Source organism: Falco punctatus (genome assembly GCF_963210335.1).
Source record: "Falco punctatus genome assembly, contig: scaffold_49, whole genome shotgun sequence".
Classification (NCBI taxonomy): Eukaryota; Metazoa; Chordata; class Aves; order Falconiformes; family Falconidae; genus Falco; species Falco punctatus.
Window position 1 is genome coordinate 840,798 of NW_027660175.1, and position 11,463 is coordinate 852,260.

The following is an 11,463-nucleotide window of genomic DNA, read 5'->3' on the forward strand; positions in this document are numbered from 1 at the left end:
AGGCTGGAGAGGTTGAGCCCAGCCTGACTGAGCTCCTTCAGCTCCATCATCCCTGCCAGGCATTTCTGAGCATTTAACAACCCTCAGTATTTTGCAGTGTCTTTGGTTTCCCTCCCCATAAGCTTAGCCAGCTGCTCTCTGAACCTTTACCATCTATGATGTCCTGTGGCTTTCCACAGCTTAACTACACCCCGTGGGGAATGATACATTGATACCTCTGATCCTTGCTGGCATCTTTTGGGTCTCTCTGGCAGCTCTGTTGAATATCACCTTGGCTCCTTTCCCTGCTGCCTTCAGCAGACCCACAGTGGCAGGTGCTGAGGTGGGAATTACTTGTTGTGTTAATGTCCAGTGACCTTCAAGGAGGTGGCTTGGTAGTTCACTGGTCCTAGACGACGGGCCTAACAGAATTTGGGGCAACAGTTTGGGAAATGCACTTTCTCATGACTATATTAATATATTTCCCCTCCAGACCTTCAAGATGTTCCAGACTACAGACTGCAAAAAATATCTGAATAAACATGACTCCTTCTCCAGCAAGGTAAAGGGCTGGGGCCTGAGCGTAAATATGCTGCCCTCCTACTGATTTTTATTGCCGCACTCACTGCAAGTCTAGCTTTTTAGGGCAGCATGACCCTGCTGATGGGCAAGGAAGAGGGAAGCCTCGCCAAAAAGCTTCCTGCAGTCACCGCAGCGCGGGGCTTTCTTGCCGAGATGCGTGTGGCCAGGATGGGCCACGTCAGAGCTCTGGCAGAAGGTCTTGCCACAAGCCAGGCAGCAGTGGGGCTGCTCACCAGTGTGGCTGCGGTGGTGCTTGGCGAGTTGCGAGCCTTGGCTGAAAACTTCACCGTACTCAGTGCAGCGGTAGGGCTTCTCGCCAGTGTGCACCCGCCGATGCTGGGCAAGGTGGAACCCCCAAACGAAGCCCTTGCCGCAGTTGCTGCACTTGTGGGAATTCTCGGTGGCATGGCCCTGGCCGTGTGCTGCCAGCTCAGTGGCACCAGCAAAGCGCTTGCCACAGTCACTGCACTTGTGTGGCCGGTCGCTGGCATGGGTACGGCGATGCTGGAGGAGGTGGGAGCTCTGGCTGTAGATCTCGCTGCTCTCTGGGTAGCTGAATGGCTGCTTGCCTGTGTGCACCTGCTGGTGCCGCTCCAAATGTGATGCCCACGGGAAGCTCTTGCCGCAGTCAGTGCAGCTAAACGGCCATTCCCTTGCCGGCCCCGCTATGTAGAGGTTTAGCACAGTCCAGTTTGGGGACCACCGCGGCTTTGGGCATCCTGGCAGCACTGCGTGACATGGCTTTATCCAGGCGCTTCGTCTTCCTCCTGTTCGAGCCAAGGGTCTTCTCCCTTTCTGGGCTATGGGATGAACACGTTTTGAGCTCCTCACAGCTCTCCTCTGCTGCTCCTTCCTCTGCTGCTTTTTCACTCACCAGCCCCTGTGCTGCTGGGGAAATCTGAAAAGGAGAAAAAGGGGTGAGCGTGGCCTTGACCGGAGCAGGGAGCGGCTTTTAAATGGATGCAGCAGGAACAGGATTCCCCTAAAAAACTTGGGTCTTTCGGAGAGGAGGAGGAAGAGAGATGCGATGGGAGACCTGATCCCAGTTTGAACTGGGAACGTGGAACCAAAAGTGGAGAGATCAAGAACATTTTTCTGCAGAAAAAAAAACTAAGGAGATGGCTGGGGTTTGCAGAAATCCCGCTTGAAACCTGCCTGGATTCCTCCTCCTCTCTTCCCATCCTGCTTGCAAGCTCCAAGCTCTTTGCTTCCCTGTCAGAGACTTGGGGGGGGAGGGCGGCAGCGGGGAAGGACGAGCAGGGAAAAAAGGAGGGGGATGTTCACAGAAAGAGGATATTTTTTGTTTGCTTACCAAGAGACATCAGCGTTTCGTAGCTCTCGTGCATCATGTCCTGGTACAGGGCCTTCTGCCACGGGTCCAGCATCACCCATGGCTCCATAGTGGGGAGAAGTGCAGGCAGCCAGGAAAATGAGGGTTTCTCCCTCTGTTCCTCACTCAGGGCTCGTCAAAATCTCCTGTAGGGAAGAGAAATCCCTTTAAATGGAGGAATTCCCTTATGTGGTGCTTCTTGTGTGGGTTTTGATGCTTTTTCTGGGGGTGCCTCGAGAAACGTGGTGAGGAACATCCCCAAGAGCCAGCCCCTGCATGTTCCAGCCCCGATGCAGCTGAGGACCCGCTGCTGAGCGGGAAGACATCCCTGCTCAAGGTTTTTCCCTGCCAAGCCTGGAGCTGGCTCGGTAGGGCTTTCCCTGGGTGAAATGTCTGAAATACTCCTCCTTCCCAGGCTAAGACTGCCAGAGGGGGGGATGGCAAGCCCCCACCTTGCACCTGCTGCCCGTCGAGCTCCCACAGCGGGCACAATGGAGGCAGTGCCGGGCATGACTCTGCTCCAGAAGCCCCGGCCGCTATCCAGAGAGAGGAGGCGCCATGAAGCAGCCAAGAACCAGCTCCCTGACACGATGTTTACCCAGAGCCCTCTAGAGGTAACCCAGCCCCAGCTCCCCCCGACCCTCCGGCTCCCCAGCACCTGTGGGGCGCACGCAGGACCCCCTCATGGCTCTGCCCCATCATCCACATTGCCCCCACGCCCTTCCCTTTCACCCAGCATTTTTAGAGCCCCAGCCTCGCTAGAAACTCTGCCAGGGGATCACAACAGCAGAGGAGTGAGGGTGTAAGGGAATCGTAAAGAAACAGTCTTTCAAGTCTATCACAACAATTTTGTCTCTTCTGAGGATCATCATAAAAGTTGGAAGACCAGGTTGCAAAACTCCCATCGCTAAAATCTGATCATTAACCTTCCATAAATCACGTCCCAGTTATGTGCATCAAGATCATTAACCACTACAAGACAAGCTAACGAGCTGGTCATCTGCCCATCACCCTCCAAAACAGCATCACGAACAACACCAGACCAACGCTGTAGCATTGGATCTTTTCTCCAGTTCAGCGTCGGAGGGGTACTTGGGCTAACCGGAGGAATTACAGGTACCGAAGTAGTAGGCAGGTTCATTTCAACTCGCTTTTCCAGGTTTCTTAGTTTACCAATTACCTCCTGTAAGGATTTCTCTGTACTCTTATCACAAGGCTTCTCCCCGCCTTCCTCCTCAGACCCGTCCGATGGCGTTTCAGGACGAGGAGGGTACGTCACCGCACGGCGCTTCTGCCCCCCTGACGTGACCTACGCGCTGTCACCACCCGCCGTTTCGGCCTTGCTCCACCCACAGCTCCGATTGGTGCAGCAGGACGCGCTGCCCCGCCCTCCTGAAACGGCCTTGCTCCACCCACAGCTCCGATTGGTGCAGCAGGACGCGCTGCCCCGCCCTCCTGAAACGGCCTTGCTCCACCCACAGCTCCGATTGGTGCAGCAGGACGCGCTGCCCCGCCCTCCTGAAACGGCCTTGCTCCACCCACAGCTCCGATTGGTGCAGCAGGACGCGCTGCCCCGCCCTCCTGAAACAGCCTTGCTCCACCCACAGCCCCGATTGGTGCAGCAGGACGCGCTGCCCCGCCCTCCTGAAACGGCCTTGCTCCACCCACAGCTCCGATTGGTGCAGCAGGACGCGCTGCCCCGCCCTCCTGGGGAGGCCCGGCAGCCTTTTTCGGGGTCGGCTCAGTTACCGCAGGCTCCCGAGGAGGAACTCCCGGTCTGTCCGCTGTCTTATCTAAAAGCTCCGGCACTGTTGAACACGCAGGGGCGGACATACCCTTCATGGGACGAGTATGCCCAACTCCGAAAAGTGTAGCCGAGAGAGAAGGCTTAGGTGAATCACCCTTCTGCTCCACCGGCTTTTCTACCACATCTCCCACCAATGTTTCTATGGCTGCCGCCGCTACTTTTTTTTCCGCCTTCATAGTTTCCAGAGTGTTAACTGTCGACTGCCACGTAGCTCCTAACGATTTAGCTTCTTTTCCTTCTTTGCCTCCCTCGATCATAGTATCCCAGAGGCAATTTCCCACTTCTCTCCATTCCGCAATACTAAACAATAACGAGGGCTTGGGGATCTTATTTTTTTTTTTTCGTGCCCAGCGAACTAAGGTCTCCACTTCTGTGTCTTTAACGCCCTCCCCTCTCCTAAGGAGGATGCCAGTTAACAGTTTCATTGCCGCGTCTACTTCCATCGCGGTCTTCTCAGAGCTCCCCCCTCTCACAGAAAGGGTATCAGCCCCGGCGCTCGCGTCGCGGTCTTCCGTAGCGCCCCCCGCTCACAGAGAGGAAATCAGCGCGGAGCCCCGCCGCGATTTACTCGTCGCGATCTTACCACCAGCGGGGGTGCGATCTGCAGCTCTACGCCGAACGCTGGACTCCGCTTTTCGCCTTCCAGGTTCCGCCGCTCCGACCTCCAGCTCCCTAATCGGACAGCGTCCCTTCGGGGCCGATGCACGGAGACTGCTGCATTTCAGCGAACAGCGTTTAAGCTAAAACGCATTTAAGCGAATAAATGGGGCCCTGTTCGGGCACCAGACGAAGAGGGTCCCCCGTGGAGAGTCGGCCAACTCACGACACCCACACCAATACGGCTACATGCCGCGCTCACTTCGTTAAACACACAGCTCATATATATAACTTAAACCGACCGCCCACCCGACTTTACACACAGGTGATTGGATAAGAGTCTCTGGCCACGTGGGGTCCGTGTCGCTGACTGGTGGGCACGCTGCAGGCGCCCGATCAGAGTGTGCCGATGCGTGGGTGCTGATTCCGCGGTTCCCGGGGCTTGCTCTGCCCCTGGCTTCTGGTTCGTGCATAGCTTGCTTTGTTTCTCACCCTGCTTGTTCCCAGTGAACAGTGAATGCTGTACCACTTATCTAAAGGATGACACACCTATGTTTAGTTAAAAGTCAGGAGATGTCCAAGGACCCTTATTGCCACATGACGGATGCACAGACTGCTAAGTCCCTGGGTTGGTTATCTTCAGAAGGGACATTTTGTCTTAGATTCCTGTTGCACACGCAACGTGGCGAAGACAAAGACTTTAAACATGGCCACCGAGGAATAGACTCTGCAGGCACGAGATATGTAAATGAATTCCCAGAATTGTAATGAATATGTAAACGATTTCCTGGAAAACTAATGAATAGGTCTGAGTAGCTTGTATAAAGGGGGGACTGAGAAGTCCCCTCGGGGTGCATGACTTTGGCGGAGCGATCCCCCATGCACCCAGCGCTGCCGAATAAAGATAACCTCCGCTCACTCGAATTTTGGTGACTGATTCTTTAAATCAATTTGGTGACCCAGATGGGACCTCCTCTGCTCGGCTGCGGGACTCATTGAGAGCGGGGACTCCCTAGGGTACCCCCGGGGATTTTCCCGGAGGGGCTCCTCATCTCATCTGGATCACCGCAGGAGCAGACAAGGACTCCATCTTGCGGAGCAAAGGTACTATCTTTATTCAAGTATTATATTCTGGTATATTTTAAACAGTACTGTTTCGGATTCTGTTCTGGGACCGGTCCATCTGTAAAGCTGTCCGTAAGGCATAAGATCATTGTATACTTACGCAGGATGGTGTATGCCGGGTAGCTAGCACCCCAGGTATACATCTGATTCTGTTTTGGTACCTGTTCTGATATTAGAAAATATCGGAACTCTGATTCTGTTGGGTTTGGTACCTGTTCTGATATTGAAGAACTCTGAATCTGTTTTGGTCAGAAGACTTAAAAAAAAAAAAAAGTTACTAATAATTGTTATACTCACTTATGCTGGAAATGTGAGAACATCTCTGTATTAAATATATTGTAAATGTTGGTATATGGTTATTGTCTTGAATATCCGAGGGGTGAATGTGAACCTCTTTATGTTTTAAAGTGTATACGGTGTAAAGAATTATTGTATGTATGGTGGGAAGAGAAATTGAATGCCCTAACTGTAAGGTTTGGACGCCTTGGGGTAAGAGAGAGAGCTGTAAGTGAAATTAGAGTGGTCTGTGGCTGGGATAGTGATTGAGGTAATATGGGGGGAAAACAAAGTGGTGGAATAGTAAGGAAGAGTCTGTTGGGATGTGTTCTGAGTCACTGGAAGGAAATAGGAGGGCAACCTGGAGGAAGTGTGAACAGTTAATGTTAATCTTGAGGCGAGAGGAAAAATGGGATGAAGTAATGTGTGCAGATATGTTTGTGTGACAGGAGTGTGGGATTAACACCACCTGATCTTTGATTATGGCTCTAGAAAAGGATAAGGGAAAAACTGAGACCTAAACTAGAAAGATGTTCTTGTTGAATTATTTTTTTTTTTTTTTTTTGGGGGGGGGGGCGGGAAATGAGAGAGAGAGAGAGCTCAGGTTGTGGTTCCTTCTGTGGAGCAAAGAGAACGAAACACGTTGTAAGATAAAAACTTGTACTAATGTATGTAAGATCTGAAGGGGGGGGGTGGGGGTGGTGATGGAGAATCAAAGACCCTGTGAAAGTGTTAGGGTATTGGGGTGAGTTTGTACAGAGCCCCGTATCCCCTCGAAGGTGCGGCTGAGTCCTGCGGGACGCATGGCAGGGTGTTTGCTGTTTGCCTGCGAAGGCATGGTATGTAAGAACGCAGACTTAAAGCAACAAGGAGCAGATTTGCATTCAGGGTAAGAAAGAGTTAAAACAGAAGTGCTGTAGCAGAGGCAGGCTTGTGTAACCTGCAGAGCAGGAACAGCATCTCCTGCCCCGAATCCTTCCGATGGTGGGGAGGAGGGGGTTGCTGTTGCTGACGATTGAGCAGAAGGACCTGACAATGTCACCCCGATTGCTGCAGCATTTGCAGCACAACAGGACCGGTAACGGCCCCTCTAGGGCAGGCAGCGGGTCTGAGGAGAGTAAAGGTGAATCTCTGATGGGGAAATCTAGATGTTGGAAAGTTGGTTGTGAATAGGACTGGATAAAGGTTCGAGTTCATTTTTACCAAGGTAATCGTGATGTAGAAAAGTTGATAGAAGGAACAGGGAACACGTATAGAAGGTAAGAAGAGCTGGGCAGAAGTGAAAGAGTGAATCCCTCTCCTATGGGATCGGATCACTGTGCATATTGTAGGGCAAGTGGACACTGGAAGCGAGATTGCCCTGAGCTAAAGAACCAGCAAGGGGTTCTGGAGAACTAGGGACTAGGAAAACTGAGGTGGAATTTTTAGTGAATACAAACCCAACTTATTTGGTGTTAAACTTAAGTGAAAAGTATTTGTTACAGTTGTGGGGGAGCTGCTGGCCACCAGGAAAATATCCTGAAACCTTTAAAGTACAAACTAAGAAAACAGTAAGAATGCTAAATTCACCAAAATCTTTGTTGGGATGAGATTTATTAGAACATCTGGACGTTTAAAGAAGGAGAAATGAAACTAAAGGCTAAAAATAATCAATTAATTGAAATCTTGAGCTTATCTTTAATTCAACAGAAAAGTGGAAGAGAAGACCTCCCTGAAGTAAAAGAAATCTATAACCAGGTCTATCTGGAAATAAATTCCAGGTAAGGCAAAAAAAATTCTTTACCTGTTACAGTAAAAATGATAAGGGGAAGGCCTGTCTAGTTCAGGTAAAACAATATCCCTTGGTCAGCAAGGCTATGGGGGATATTGGCAGAAAAACTGAAATAAAATACACTCTGTAGTAGTTCTACTAATGTAAATCTGTGTGTTTTGCCATGACAGTGACTTGTTATGGGATGTGCAGATGAAACTCTGCATTGACAACGAAGTACAAGGAATAAGGTTGGTCAGGTGCCTCCTACCATAGTCGAGGGCAAGACTGGGTTGGCCTCTGTGTTTGCCACCAAGAAGAATCTTGAGCTCCGCTGTTGGCTGCAACCCAGTAGGCGTTGAGCGGTGGGGACATGTGCCATGCCAGACCTTGATGTGAGGAATGGCCCCCTCTGTTATAAGAGGGTCATCCAGGAAGGAAGAACATAAGATGGCCCATTGAGGCACTGATTTGGAGATTGGAAACCGCCTGGCTGACCACGAGGCCAGACGAGCAGCAGAGAAAGTAGGAAAAGAGGAATTATATCCTTAACGCCAGACGATAAAATCCAAACTGTAAGTGCAGATCAGGAACCAAACTATTCTAAAGAAGACCTAAAGCTAATTCAGGACATGAATGGTAAAATAAAATTAAATAAGTGGGCTTATTTGGCAGATGGCTGTATAGTGGTACCATCCAATTTAATATGGACCACAGCCCTAACAGAATATAATAAGACTCATTGGGGAGCTGATACTTTATAAAAAAGGCTAAATCAAAAATTGATAGGGCAAAACTTATACAGTACAATAAAGCAGGTGACACAGCAATGCGAAGTGTGTTTACATAATAATCCCAATGAAACAAATAGAATAAAACTAGTGAACATTAGTAGACGAAATTATCCAGGATAACAGTGGCAAGTTGATTTTTCTGAACTCCCAAGAAAAAGGGGGTACCGGTATTTATTAGTTATGACTGATACATTTTCAGGTTGGCCAGAAGCTTTTCCTTGTCAAACAAAGCAAGAGAGGTAACGAAGGGATTGTTGAATGAGATTATTCCCCGTTTTGGGGTACTGGCAACAATCTCTTCTGACAGAGGCTCACAGTTTTGTGACAAAACAATACAACAAGTGAGTACAGTGTTAGGAATAGATTGGCAATTACACACTCCTTATAGGCCTCAAGCAAGTGGACAAGTGGAAAAAATGAACCATTTAATTAAAAACAAATAGCAAAAATAAGGCAAGAAACAACTCTAACTTGGCTACAATCTCTCCCTTTAGCGTTATTAAGAATCCGAACTAAGCCAAGAACAAAGGAAAATTTAAGCCCTTTCGAAATATTATACAGGAGACCATACCAGTTACAATTTGCTGAACAAGATCTGAGACAGCTGGGAGAGGGATATTTGTGTGAATATGTGAAGGCCCTCCAGGGACAATTAAAGGTTATAAATAAACAAATATTGGGAGCAAGGGCCAGGGGGTTAGATCAACCAACCCACTCCTTTAAAACTGGTGACTATGTGTATATAAAGACTTTTTCAGGGAAACCTTTAGAAGAAAAGTGGGAATCAGGTGCTGCTGACAACCTTCGCCGCTGTCAAGATAAGAGAACAACCAGCCTGGATTCACTACTCTTGGATAGAGAAGGCTCCTGAGAAATCATGGGCTGTCACCTCAGCAGGACCCGTGAAACTACGATTTATTAGATCATAATTGTAATAGTAATAATTTTTTTAATTTTAATAACTTCTTGAAACACAATGGACTGTGAAAAGGATCAGGGATATTTGTGTAGAGTTATTCTGATCTTAATTGTAATAACTGTAGAGATGTTAGAAACTGAAACATGGGTAAACAATACCCGTCTTCAACACTCCAAAGAATTGTTAATGCCACGGAAGCTAAGGAATGCTGGATATGTACCTCTCTTCCTAAGGGAGGCCTGATAACACCCCTGTATGGGGTGGCCTCCCAAAACTGGAATTATCTAGATGGCAAATGGCCTACATGGCCAGACTTTCGGAATAAAACAAACTATGGTGGGGGATATTACCTATTTGATAATAAAACTTATAAGTTGGGTGGCAGATTTGATTTACAAATATTAAACCTAACCACCACAGTAGTTATGAAAAGTGATAATAACTGTCATTAGAAAGCTAAAACAAGACAGGAGGAACATGTCCTGGAAACCCAGGACAAAATACTTGTTCCCAATCTGATGGATGGAATGATTAAACAGACATCCATAAGATATGGAACACGGTGCAGATCCTGCATGAAATTACTAAAGACAATTTCTCATGGAGTTTTGAAACTATATGGAACAAACTGACTTCGTGGTTACCTAACTTGGAATGGTTAAAGCATGCTTTTGTTATAATACTTATTGTAATAGTTTTAGGAATAATATGTATATTACTTCAATGTTTTGTTTGGTGCTGTCAAAGAATGATCATAAGGCATAATGATTTTTGTAGTTGCAAAAGAATTTGCAGAAGTTATTAGAAAAGGGGGGAATGAATAGTGAATGCTGTACCACTTATCTAAAGGGTGACGCACCTACGTTTAGTTAAAAGTCGGGAGCTGTCCCAGGACCCTTATTGCCACATGACGGATGCACAGACTGCTAAGTCCCTGGGTTGGTTATCTTCAGAAGGGACATTTTGTCTCAGATTCCTGTTGCACATGCAACGTGGCGAAGACAAAGACTTTAAACATGGCCACTGAGGAATAGACTCTGCAGGCACGAGATATGTAAATGAATTCCCAGAATTGTAATGAATATGTAAACAATTTCTTGGAAAACTAATGAATAGGTCTGAGTAGCTTGTATAAAGGGGGGACCGAAAAGTCCCCTCAGGGTGCATGACTTTGGCGGAGCGATCCCCCACGCACCCAGCGCTGCCGAATAAAGATAACCTCCGCTCGCCTGCGTATTGCTGACTGATTCTTCAAATCGGTAGCAAGTCTGGTACTGCCTCTGTCTAAATAGAGGACACCATGGTCAACTCAATGTCTTTAATCAGCATTATGTAAAACAAATCCGGGAAAATATAAATTATTTACTAAATTTTTCCTTTTCCTGTGTTTTCTGTTTTTTTAATGATGAAAGCTAGATGTATATACACCATTTACTTTCCTTTATAAAGGTTGCTTCCAGTTTGTTAGGCTAAACCACAAGCAGCCAGAATATGAGAGAATGGGGACTTCCCGATGATGACAGCTAAAAATTTAGTTAACAGAAAATTAGTTAAGTGAACTGTCACTCAGTCTGTCTCTTCATTCGTTAAGCTAAGACAGAACATACTGATAAGCAGCTTTTTTTCCTCTTATTAACTCATAGGATAGTGGTACATTATTTAACTTTTCATTAGCCCGATACTGTACTTTTGTGATAGAGTCTACAGTATAAACCAAATTTTCCACTCTACATGTTTAAGGGGTTAAATTCTATGGTGGAAAGATTCTAGACAGCAACCTTAATCCTAGAAAAAAAATATCTAAGCTTAAATTAAGCTCTGAAATTCACAGTTAAGGTACCTAAACAACATTTGAGCTTCGTAATAATGAGTATTAAGTCTACTATAGTAGCAGCTACTAAGAAGTTTCAAATGCTAGGCCAGGTACTTACCTGTCCAAAAAAGGTTGTTAGACAATTATTTTTAAAAATCTTTGTTTACATTGAATGCCATTAATTACCACCTTCTTCTGCAGATATACTTCATGAAACTAAAAAATGGATTAACCATTCCTGCTCAGCATTAGTCACTTGTCCAAAGGAAGATGAATACAAATTCCATGTTATAATCTTAATGAAGAAAAAAATGATATGGATTTATGGTCAACTGTCAATTCCCATCTTTATTAAAAGATATGAGAAGGAACAAACAGATAACATTTAAGATGTTATCAGTTGTAATCCCGTACACTCCATACAGCCCCTTGGGGTGGGGGATGGATGTGGGGGAACAAATGTTTTCCTCTAAGGTGCAATTTCAAAGAGG

At 47.1% G+C, this 11,463-nt stretch overlaps 1 long non-coding RNA gene across 3 annotated transcripts; it reads right to left on the bottom strand.

Moving 5' to 3' along the window:
- Positions 1 to 821: 821 nt before the first annotated feature.
- On the bottom strand, positions 822 to 4,387 carry LOC308057691. Of its 3 annotated transcripts, none has more exons than XR_013925401.1 (3): positions 4,282 to 4,387; positions 1,874 to 2,034; positions 822 to 1,446 (listed from the first exon to the last, which is right to left on the bottom strand). It is a non-coding gene; the product is annotated as an uncharacterized lncRNA (long non-coding RNA). The 3 variants fall into 3 exon arrangements; XR_013925402.1 differs by having other exon boundaries at positions 822 to 1,449; XR_013925403.1 differs by having other exon boundaries at positions 822 to 1,449; positions 1,874 to 2,056; positions 4,282 to 4,383.
- Positions 4,388 to 11,463: the final 7,076 nt, after the last annotated feature.